Raw genomic sequence first — 12,099 nt, 5'->3', positions numbered from 1 at the left:
GGGGAGTGACCTCCTCTTCAGAATAGGAGACCAGGTGATGAGTTTTCCCATCCGGGTCTCCACATGGGCAGAGAGGTTCTGTGTCTGTCCCTGGGGTACCTAGTCTTGGGCATTGGCTAGAGCAGTGGTTCTCTAGGTAGTGTGGTGTCTGGACCAGCGGCATCAGCGTTGCCTGAGAACTTGTTAGATGTGAGCGTTCTTGAGTCTGACCACAGGTCTGCTGGGGTCCAGGATGGGGCCGCTGCTCTGTGTTTTAACAAGCCCTCAGGATGATTCTGATGCATATTAACGTTTGCTTGAATAGCAGTCCCTTAGGGAAAGGTGAAAATGGTTATATGGGTTGTGGTCCATGAAGATATTGGTGACCGCGGGGAATAGTTGTGATGTGTCCTCAGGCAGCTGCCTGTGAAGTTGGGGTCTGGGCATTAACTTCCCCCTTCCTTCCCTGTTTCCTTGGCACTTCTGTCACCTAGAGCCAGTCACTCCAGACCCTGCTTGGAGTAGAATTAAAGGGAACTTTATGTGTTTGTAAAATGAAAAAATACAGGAAACAAATATGACAAAATAGTTACTTCTAAAATATGGGTGGTGGGAATATGAGTATTTCTTGTTATGTTTTGCTACGTAAGATTTCTGAAAACTAGAACATAAACTAAAAGTAGATTTTTTTTTCAGGGATAGGGTTTTAGATTTGTTTCCAGTGCTGTAAATGAATAAATATGTACAAATAAGGGGATGTATAATTTAAAAATGAGATTAGTAAACCATCTTTCTTGCTGCAGAAATAGTCTTTGCAGTGGCAAAATACTTATTTAAACTGTTGTCTTCAGTACGTGGAAGGTAGAACACAGGCCTACTGAGTCTGCTGAAGTGTTGGGAAGAGGAGGTAAAATAGAATGTTAGTGGCACGTGTTGTTTGCTATTGGCTGCATTTAATTAGGCATTATAAGAAAGTGGTAAACTCAGGGAAGAACTGGCTTGTTTGCAAGCAAAAAATAAAAGGAATTAAAAAGTCCAAAACTGGCGATTTGCAGGGTTGGAAAAGCTGACTGCATCTAGGCTCTAAAAGTGAGAGAGAAACCCAAGAGAGGTTTTCCAGAACAAACGTACATTACAACCCATCCACGTGGAAAAGACCTAGTTAAGAGTGTGGTCCTCCCACCCAAGCTGGGTAGGCACCATTAATTGAGAGAGAAAGGTTTGGGGCCAAGGATAGCAATCAGTCATGAAAATTAGTCCAGGAGAGAACTGTGGTGTGGCAGCTACTGTAGGGGAGCAGCTCTGCCATGAGACGTGCACACATCCATGCAGGCTAAGGTTGGGATTGCAGCATATGTGAGCCAAAACACTCTGTGATCCTGCAGGAACATGAGAGGATGGAGGCCACCTCCCACTTGTCTTCCTGCCTCCCCCGGAAGGCTGTCATCAGATAGTTTCTCATCACCTCCCAGATTCTGACGAAGTGTGGGGCTTTCTGCACCACTCCCCTCAGAATAGAGCTACAGAATATAAAATGACTTAGCTACCATCTAGATTTGGCTCCCCAGTGATGGGGTTTCCCACAACTCAAGTTGCAGCCATCAGCCCCTTCAGTGTCGTCCTTTTTGGTGTGTGGGTAAGGACCCAGGGAGCTGGCGCCTTTGGCTTCTTCCTTTTTGCTATCTATGGAATAATAAACGTGTCTCATGTATCTTCACCAGCCTCATCAGTCAGGCCTTGCCCTTGACCTTGTCTTGTATGTGTGAAACTGACTGGGAGCAAATAGATCTGAAGGTTACTAAGGTTCTGAAGGTTCATTGTTTTGTGAAGAAAACCAGAAATCCGGAGTATTCAAACTTTATACAACCTTCAAGCTTGCATAGTCGGAAGTGGGTGAAAAGTCATACAGCCCCCACAGAGCACAAGCTCCTCAGTACCCCGTCCAGACCTGGCTAGAGAGGATAATATTGACAGAAAAGGAAGACCATCCCAGAGGGAGAGGCCAGGGACCTTGGAGAGCAATGAGCAAAGGAACTGCTTTCAGAGAGCAGAACCTGGATCTAATCAGGCAGAGGAACCACCCAATGCCTGCCCAGTAGGACTTCAAAGTTAATGCTGATCAGCAACAGCTAGGAGTCTCCCCTCCTTCCCTTTCTGAAAAGGAATTTTATTGTAATTATTCTGTCCCTGCTCCACCATTGTATATCAGGTATGCGACTGGGTCGGGGTGAGGGGTGGGCAACAACTGGTCTTGTTAGTCCACATGTCACTGGACCATCCCGTGGACTCTGGCTGAGACTGTGTAGCAGATCCTTAGTATCCCATACATATCCCCTCAGCCTTACCACTCACAGACATATTGGGAAACTTCCAATTGCCAGCACCTGCATTCCTTTGCATGAAGCCATTCTCTGACACCAGGAGTCTGCTTAGCCACCTGCACAGTATCCCAGAAGGCAAGGGGATTTATGACCCATTGGAAAAAACCCTCAAACAATGACTGACAGAAGTTCGTGTATAAAGACTCTTGTTTGCAAGCCTCTTAATGGGATATTCTACCCTGGCTCCCAGAGTTTCCCCAGTGGAATTAAGCCCCAGTCTCCACAGTGATAACTGACCTGTCAGTACATCCTTTGGATGCCTCTTATCCCTGTCTCCCTTCCCCATTCTCTAACCTTTGTTTCTTCACTTACCAAATAAAACATTTAGAAAGGCTTGTCTAAAAGTGTGCTTTCTGGGGAAACTCAAACTGAGACAAAAGACCCAAGGCATGCGGTCCTCTTTGATAGTGTGTGTTGTTGCTGGGACAAAGTTGCCCAAACCAGGGATTCCAGTTCCCATCCTATTTGCATCTCCGTGGGATCGTGTGACTGAGTTATAGCCAATAGAATATAGGTAGAAGTGATGTTTAGCACTTCCAGGCCTGGCTCATGGAAACTTCTCGTACCGCCTTACACAATTCCTTATTCTAGATGTCAATACACAAGGCAATCTTGGAAACCACATGTTGAAAATGGCAGAGCATCTCTTAGCCTGGATCTCTGAATGACTGACCAGAGCTATGAAGGTGAACTCCCCATCCCTGCCTCTCCAAACAAACAAGACCACTGCTGCCATCTGGGTTTTATATTAGCAAGAAGCCAACTTCCATTATGTTAAACCATTGAGATCGGGAGTTTCATCTGTTATGTCAACTAGTACCAACCTAATCAATTCTGAAGTTGCCAGGGTTTAAACAAATGTGCTGCCACTTCAAAAACTGTTTTTATTACCACAAAGGGACTTGGAAAGAGGAAAGTGAAGCTGCTTCAGAGACAAATGCCAGAGGCCACATGGGGAGAGCTTGGACTTGGAAGCAGGCTGCCTAGTTTGATTGCCGGCTCTGACATGTACTGGCTGTCTGACCTTCGGCAAGTAACTTAACCTCTCTGTACTTCGCTTTCTTCCTGTATGAAATGAGGATGACAATAGCACCTACCTTATGGAGTTGCTATAAATTAATATCTGCAAAGCACTTAGCTCAGTGCCTCGCACACAGTTAATGATAAATTCACAAATTCCTAATTTTCCAAAGGCCATAATGAAGTCTTTAACTTGTTTCCTACAATACAATCTCCTAACCTCCTGCTCTGCTGTTAGAGAGATTGTGCCAAAACAACAGAGATGGCTTTAGGACTATGGATGTCCTTCCTTTGCAATATGACTTTGTTCCGGTACACAGGAATTTTCCAGAGTTTGCTCCACTCAGAGGTCAGAGGGCATCTTGGTCTATTGGATTTAGGCTGTGTTAGCTTTAGGTAGATCATTAACCTTAGGAGCAATGCTCACCTCTTGACCCTATTTGATTTTTGTCCACAGGCCTACAGAGAAGGTTGTTCAACCTCCTTTTGAGTCAATCCTTTACATGCATTTATTAATTAATAATTCATAATAATTATCATATATTTGATCATTTTTTTTGAGTCGTATACCAGGCACTGTTTTTCAACCTGGGGTTAGCATGCTGAACAAGAAGAATGTGGTCTCTGCCCTCATAGACCCTATTTCCTTTCAAAGGTATGAATAAATGAGGAGTTAGAGCAGTTGTGAGCACAATAACTTGTAAAATTCATTCATTCAGTAACAATATACTAGAATCTTCAAAAATAAAGATTAAAAATTAGTAGTTAATGTCCTCATTTGTGCTTCTGTAATGGTGAAGTAGCTTGTTCAAGAACTGTGCTCTTGTTGAGCACATCTAGATGTGGATAAAGCACCAGAAAACCTACTTAAGAGCATTAGACATTAGAGGTGCCAAATTTCTGGAAAAGGGAAGGGGTAACCCAGGGAGGTGAGATGACATTCTGCAACCACATTTCCTTGGGGGAATTTGCCACTTCCTGGTACAAGGTAAGAGGTATCTGGTTTTGCCTGAGCAGAGGGCTACTGCTAGCAGAGCTTTGGCAGTCTCACGGCTGGAAAAACCCAAGTGGAGACAAGATCCCAATGAGAAGGGAGGTGCAGAGAACTAAGCCTGATAAATGACCAGTTCTCCCCTTAAGATATTTGGCACAATTTGAAGTTCTGTGGAAAGGGAGGCAAAAAATATAATTCTACACCTTAGAGAGGGCCCAAAGAATATACCAGGTGTATCAGTTTCCTATTGCTGCTATAACAATCACCACAAATTAAGTGGCTTAAAACAACACAGATTTATTATATTACAGTTTTGTAGGACTAAAGTCTGAAATGGGTCTCACTGGGCTAAACTCAAGTTGTCAGCAGGGCTGCTCTCCTTTCTGAAGGCTCCATAGGAGAACCCATTTTCTGGCTTTTCCTGCTTTAGAGCTGCTCACGTTTCTTGGCTCATGACTGCAGCCCATTCCATCTTCAAAGCCAGCAACTGCAGGCTTTCTTTGCCTTATTCAGACACTAACCATTCTGCTTCCCTCTTCCACATTTAAAGGACCCTTGTGATTACATTGACCCTCACAGATAATTTCGGATAATCTCTTTATTCCCAAATTGCCTGGCTAGCAACTTTAGTTCCATCTGCAACGTTAATCCTCCCCTGCCATGTAGCATAACATATTCACAGTTTGTGGGATTAGGACATGGATGTCTTTGGGGGGCCATTTTCTGCCCACCACACCAGGCTTTCAGTGGGTAGACATAGGAGCCTATCAAAACTGCAGGCTAGTCTTGATTCAGCCAAACCTCGATTGGATGAAAGTGATCAGTCCCCATTTTATCTTCTTAGTAGAATAAAAGGATGAAAAAGGTGGAGAATTTCATTTGAGAATTGGAATCTATGAAGAAGAAATAAAAATGGAAATTCTAGCAGTGAAAAAGGCAATCGTTCCACTAAAGATGCAAGAAAAAGTGTCTTTGCATTTGTGGCAGCCAAGACTGAATGGGGGAATACAGGAATTACAAAACCATGGAAAGAGAATTTTTGCAACTCAGAAATAACATTCTAAACAGCAAAGAGCCTGTTTTACTCCCCCTAAAAAGTCTGAAATTTGAGTTTACATGAAAAAGGCAATAATTTATGTTAATTTCTCATTAAGTAGATTTAACAATACAATAGATGCAAAGAAGAGAGGATTAGTAAACTGAAAGTTGGTTTAATATAAAATATCCAAACTGAAACACAAGGAAAAAAATGGAAATACAGAAAAAGGCATGATACATGTGTGCATTTGAAAAAGATTACTACAGGGACTTCCCTGGTGGTCCAGTGGGTAAGACTCCACGCTCCCAATGCAGGGGGCCCCGGTTCAATCCCTGGTCGGGATACTAGATCCCGCACGCCGCAACTGAGTCTGAATGCCGCAACAAAGATCCCGCACGCAGCAACAAAGATCCCATGTTCCACAACTAAGACCAGCCAAAATAAAAAAATAAATATTAAAAAATGAGATTACTACACATACAATTATAGTTGTAGAAGTAGAATCAACAGAATAGGCAGGAGGGATATTTAAACAAACAATGGCTGAGAATTTTCCAAAAGTGATAAAGAAAATTAGCCCAAACCTTCACAGCTAGGGTAAAATCACACTTAGGCATATGATGGTCAAACCAAAGAACATGAAGAAGATAAAGGGAATATTTTAAAAGCAGCCAGAGGAAAAAGACAAATTACCTTCAAAGGAACAACAGTTGACCTCAGTTGACTTCTCAACAGAAATTATAGACAAAAGAACACAATACAGTGACATTATTAAAGTTATGGAAGAAAAGAACAAACTGTACAAACTGTTAGTTAAAAACATTAAAAATCCTGAGAAAATGCTCTGCCAGAAGATTTGCACATTAAAAACAGGTGAGCCAAATAGAAAACAAATATAAGGTGGCAGATAACACTCTAACATATCAGTAATTACATTAAATGTCAACAAACTATATGCCAATTAAAGTCTAAGATTGTCACATGGAGTTTTAAAAATATATGCTGCTTGTAAAAGACACACTTTAAATATAAGGACACAGAAACACTGAACACAAAAGGATTAAAAAATATATGATGCATACAATAGCCAGAAGAAAGCTGGTGTAACTACCCCAATATTAGACAAGACTCTAAAGCAAGAAACATTACTAGAGATAAAAAGAGGCACTTCATAATGATTAGAATTATAAAGGGAATAACCTAACAGTAAGGTATCACAATCTCAAATATGTATGTATTCAAAAACATAGTTTTAAAATATATAAAGCAAAGGTCAGCAGCGTTAAAAGAAGAAATAGACAAATCCACAATCATAGTGGGGAACACACTTCTCTCCAGTGCTAACAGAAAAATCGGATAAAAACAATTATAGAGCTGAACAACACAATTTTCAATGTGTGTGTGTGTGTGTATATATATATATATATATAAAACACATATGTATGTATTTGATTTATGTATAGCATTATAAATAAAACACTTTACCCAACAGCCAAAGAATACTCATTATTTTAAAATGCATATTAAACAACAAAAAGTAACTGTATGCTGGGCCACCAAACAACCTTCAGCACATTTCAAAAGACTGAAATCATTCTGAGTATGTTATCGTACCATAGTGGAACTCAGTTAGACATAAATAACAAAAGATAACCAGGAAATTGAAAACACTGGAAATTAAGCAATACATTTCTAAATAAACTATGAGTTAAACAAGAAATCACAATGAAAATTAGAATATATATTTGAATATATTTTAGATAATCATAAAGATATAATAATATATCAAGAAAAAGGAAATTTGTAGCCTTCAGTGCATGTATTAGAGTAGAAGAGAGGCTGAAAATCAATGATCTTAACTTCCTTTTATAAAATCCAGAAAAAGAACAAAGCCCAAAGAAAGTCAAGAAAGCAGAAATCAATAAGTGAATTTACCATAAAGAAAATCAACAAAGCCAAAAGTTGGCTCCTTATGAAAATTAATAAAATAGGTAAAACCTTGGCAATACTAATCAAGAAAAAGGAGAAAACATAAATTACCAATATCAGAAATGAAAAAGAAAATTATAGCAAGGATCCTCCACACATTAAAAATGTATAAGAGCTTCCAGGTTGGTGAACACTTTCACGTGCTGGGAGGACGGTGCATCCCAGTTTCTCAAGGACAGAAGCTCCTGTAACAGGACCCTTCCAGACCTCACCAATGAACCTCTTCATCTGGTCATTCATCTATATCCTTTATAATAAACTGGTAAACATAAAAAATGAATAAAGATAATATTGTGCACAACTTTACATCAATAAATTTGAAATTTAGATGGAATGGGTAAATTTCTTGAAAAACTTAGCAATACCAAGACTTGAAGAATCAGAAAATCTGAACATTTCTTTAGCTATTAAAAAAATTTAATCTGGAATTGAAAACCTTTCCACCAATAAAACTCTAGACATGGGTGTCTTCACTGAGATATCAAGACTTATTATAAAGCTACAGAGACTGAGACAGATATAAGTGGAAGGGTTGATATATAGCTTAGTGGAACAGAGTGGAGAGTCTAGAAACACATAGACAGTTACCTGATTTTTGACAAAGTTTATACTAAAGTGCAGTAAAAAAAGAATTATCTTTCAAGTAAATGGTGCTGGGTCAACTGGGCACACATATGGAAGGAGAAATGAATACAGGCTTCTATCCCATACCATTCACAAATATCAGTTCCAAAAAGATCTAGGCCATGTGCCTTAGCCTTGTCTTCTATGACATCATGCTATATATAGCTCACTAAGTTACTCAGTTTATAACTGTAGTTATATAGCACAAATTACAGGGTCTATACATCATTTGTTAAATTCCAGGAGACCTACTGAGTGAATATTTGGGGCAAAAAAATGTCATGTTAAGAAAAGTCATCCACTTCTTTTAACCTAATTTCTCGTTCACATGAATGGAAAATAAATGTCTGTGTTTTTTTTAAAAAATCAATTCCAGGTGGATTCTAGATCTAAATGTGAGGGGTAAAACTATAAAGCTTCTAGAAGGAAACATAAGAGAATATTTTCATGAACTTGGGACAGGCAAAGATTTCTTAAACAGTTTACAAAAAGTGCTAAACATAAAGGAAAATGTTGAAATAGGACTCAGAAATATATAAAACTTCTGTTTATTAAAAGACACCATCAAGAGAGTGAAAGAAAACCCATAAAATGGAAGAAGATATTTGAAATACATATGTCCTTCACAGTTCTCATATCTAGAATAAATAAAGAACTCCTACAACATAAAAAATGTGAAAATAATCCAATAAAAAGAAGATATCTGAATCACCAATAAACATGTGAAAAAGTGTTCAACTTTATTAGTCATCAGAGAAATTAATATTAAAACTACAGTGAACTTCATCATATGCTCCAGGAGAGCTAAAATTAAAAAGTCAGCCCAAACCAAGGGTTGACAATGATGTGAGGCAACTGGAACTTTCATACGCTGGTGGGAGTGGGAGGAGAGTGGGAAGTGTACAACTACTTTAAAAACAGTGTGGCAGCACTTATTAAAGCTGAACATAGGCATATGCTGTGATTCAGCAATCATGCCCTTGCGTGTATAATCAACAGAAATGCAGACACATGCTCACCAACAGACACGTACAAAAATTTTCACAGCAGTATTACCTCATAATAGCCTCAAATTGAAAAACAAAAAACCCCAAATGTCCATCAATAGTCATTGATATATTCACTATTGGAATACCACACAGTAATGAGAATGAACAAATTACAGTATATGAAACAGCATGGTTGACTGTCATGAATATTACATTTGGACAAAGAAGGAAGACAGAAAACAGTGCTTACTTTATGATTCCATTTGTGTGAAATACAAAAACAGGTGAAACATCTGTGGTGTTTGAAATCAGAATAATGGTTACTTTTGATCACTGGTGATTCTAAGGTGGACGAGGGGGCTCCTAGGGAGCTGGTAATATTCTCTTTATCTGAGTGCTGGTTACATGGGTGTGTTCATGCCGTGTTAATCCATAGGTTGTACACATGATGTGTACACTTTCTATATGTATGTATAAGTTCAATAAAAGGTTCACATTAAAAAGATATAAATCCCTTTTTCTCTAGATTAAAAAGAGGAAGGGACTGCTATTCTCATTTTCAAAAATTCTAAAGATCAGAGGATTCCCTGAGTGGAAGGAGACACAGAAGTAGCTGAGCCCCAACGTGGAATCTCTGGCCTCTAGTGTCTTTGGCATGGGGGGGCAGCAGGTGGCCTTCAGGACTTTGTGTCACCATCACAGCAGGCCCAGAGTAAGGGTTTACACCATAGCAGTCTCTGGGACAAACCCCGTGCCAAGAACCCCCTGATGAGTGTCTCACCAAGGAGGGGACATGTTCATCCTCTCCTTTGAGATGGTGTTCAGCAGATTGCTGGTCTAGAGGTTGCTTTAATCTCTGACCAGAAATATGCTGGCTATTTCCAGCTCATGAGCATATGGGATGTGGTCTCAGGGACCCCAACAGCCTCTCTGCACAGCATGGACCCTGTGTGACCGAGGCTCCTAAGCCTTTCTCTGTGCCCTCCAGCTGGTCTTACTCCAAAGCCCAGACGGTCACCTTGAAAGCTGACCAGATGTGAGAGGTCCCCTCCTCACTCTATCCTGTCCCTAGTTACCTGGCACATAGAGACAATAAATTTCTTGAATTGAAAACTCAACTTAGCTGGCTAGAGGTGGTGTGAAGGGGGAGAGAATGGGGACAATCTCCCATTAGTTGTCCAATGATGGTGATGTCTGTAAGATATGGAAGGAAGAGGATACATTGTTTACTTTGAGGTATATGTGTGAGAGAGAGAGAGAGAGTGTGTGTGTGTGTGTGTGTGTGTGGGTAAGAGAAGGGGAGGAGAGCCCAGGTTTGTGTATAATAGTCTCATGCCTTTGACCTTGTGAATTCTGTGACTTACAACCTCTTCCTACTCCCTCAGGACTATCTCTGGCCTCAGTGGAAGGCAGGGTTAATCTCTGACAGAGGGAAGAACTTTTCATAATTTTGGTAGGAGCTGAAACAAACAACAGTATTTCCTTAGCAAAGATTCACCCTTTGCGCACAAGAAGAGGGGGGCAGAATAAAGAGTTATGGTGGGCTAAAATAATAAACTGTTTAAATTCAATTATAATACAGTCTTAAGACTCAGTTTTGAGGATGCTTTATTAGATGAGTCTTGGTTTGTGGTTTGAATTACTATATTGCCAGTCCTAATACTTACCTTGAGAGAAAGTCTACTTAAAATGTATCCAGGGCAAAAGACTTGAACAAGAGGGCATTTAAATAGCTAATAAGCATATAAAGATACTCAACCTCATTAGTCATCAGAAAAACTCAAAATTATGGTGCAAAACCAACAACACTCCCAGCAAAACAGTAAAAATGTGGAACAGCCAAACTCTTGTACTCTTAATGTGGGAGTGGAAATTGGTTCAACCACTTGGGAAGAGTGTTTGGCAGTATCTGTGAGTTGAACATATGCCTACTTTATTACCAAGCAGTTACTCTCCCAGGAAAATATCCTGCAGAAATGTATACCTGTGTGCAGAAAAAGACATGTACTAGAATGTTCACAGCAGCACTCACTATAAGAGCCCACTAGAAACCACTATCATCAACAGGCAGGATAAATAGCAAGTCCTGCATATACAATATGGGGTCATATGCAACACCAAGATCTCCTGACGGGCAACTATACACAATAACATAGATGAATCTTACAAATGTAACCAGAAAGAAGTCAGATGCAATATTGTACATATTGTATGATTCCATCTCTGTAAAGTTAAACAATCAGCAGAATTAGTCTATGTTGCCAGAAGTCAAGATAATGGATATCTTTGTGGGGAGATGGGAAGTTATTGGAGGAGAGGCACCCCCCACTCTGTTAACGTTCTGTTTCTTGATGTAGGTGCTGGTTACAGGGGTGTGCTCACTTGGTGATAATTGCTCAAGTTGTATACTTAGGATATGTTAAGTTTTATGTATGTTTATTACACTTCAAGAAAAATTTTGAAAAATCTAAATTCGGAAGACTTCCCCCAGGCAGAGCTCATAGACTTCAGGAGGATGGGGCTGCGGGCTGCACTGGTGAGTAGAAGCAGCCCTCCCAAGGTTCAGCGCTTCACCTGACCTCAGACTTCAGCCAGGGTTGCAGGAGACGGTGTCAGGGGGATTGGGGGTGGGGGAGGGACCCGGAGTGGGCAACCGAGACGCTTTTGGAGGAAGAGTCTGAGGATACCTGAAAATTGCGTTCAAAACGTTGTGTATGCGTCTGCACATGCTCTCCTGGGGGAAGGGTCCATAGTGCTCGCCTAGTGGACCGCCCCTCAGTCCCGAAGAGTCTGTGTTGGAGACATCGAAGAGTTGCTTGTCTAGATGAAGGTCCAGGGGTCAAGGAACCCGCATTCTAGTAACTAACCTGGGGCCCGGGCGGTCACTCTCATCTTGGGCCTCGGCTTCTCTGTCCAGCGGGCTCCGGGGTTGCTGCGGTTCTTACCTCCGGGGTGCGGACTACTAGCCCGCGAGCAGAGATCCAGCCTCTCAGTTCCGGGCGCTGGGCAGAGGTGCAGCCGCAGCGAGCCCCTGCGAGCTGTCTGGGAGAGGGTTGGGGGTGTGGCGAGGGCGATGGGCCGGAA

Source organism: Orcinus orca, chromosome 5, assembly GCF_937001465.1.
Source record: "Orcinus orca chromosome 5, mOrcOrc1.1, whole genome shotgun sequence".
Lineage (NCBI taxonomy): Eukaryota > Metazoa > Chordata > Mammalia > Artiodactyla > Delphinidae > Orcinus > Orcinus orca.
Note: the sequence above shows the minus strand (reverse complement) of the source record.